Genomic DNA, 317 nt, shown 5'->3' on the forward strand with positions numbered 1-317 from the left:
ACCAGTTGCTTGTCACATTCAAATTGGTTGTCATAGTAACGACACTAATTTGTGGAGATTCAGTGCATTGAGTTCCACAAATCTGAATGCATTATTTGTAAATTGACTGTTAAGATAAACATTTTGCACAATTTAGTATCTGTAATATCATTGTGTTGCCACTAGATGCCTGTATAGCCCTATGTAACAATCCCCAGTGGCTAAGTCATTGCACATAATTTACACATACACAAATTAACAAATTAATTTTATTACATTTTGATTTGGATACTATATACTATACTACTACATATTGTTTAGATATTATACTTTTTTGT

This window comes from Sinocyclocheilus grahami, unplaced genomic scaffold (genome assembly GCF_001515645.1).
Source record: "Sinocyclocheilus grahami isolate Dianchi unplaced genomic scaffold, SAMN03320097.WGS_v1.1 scaffold363.1, whole genome shotgun sequence".
NCBI lineage: Eukaryota > Metazoa > Chordata > Actinopteri > Cypriniformes > Cyprinidae > Sinocyclocheilus > Sinocyclocheilus grahami.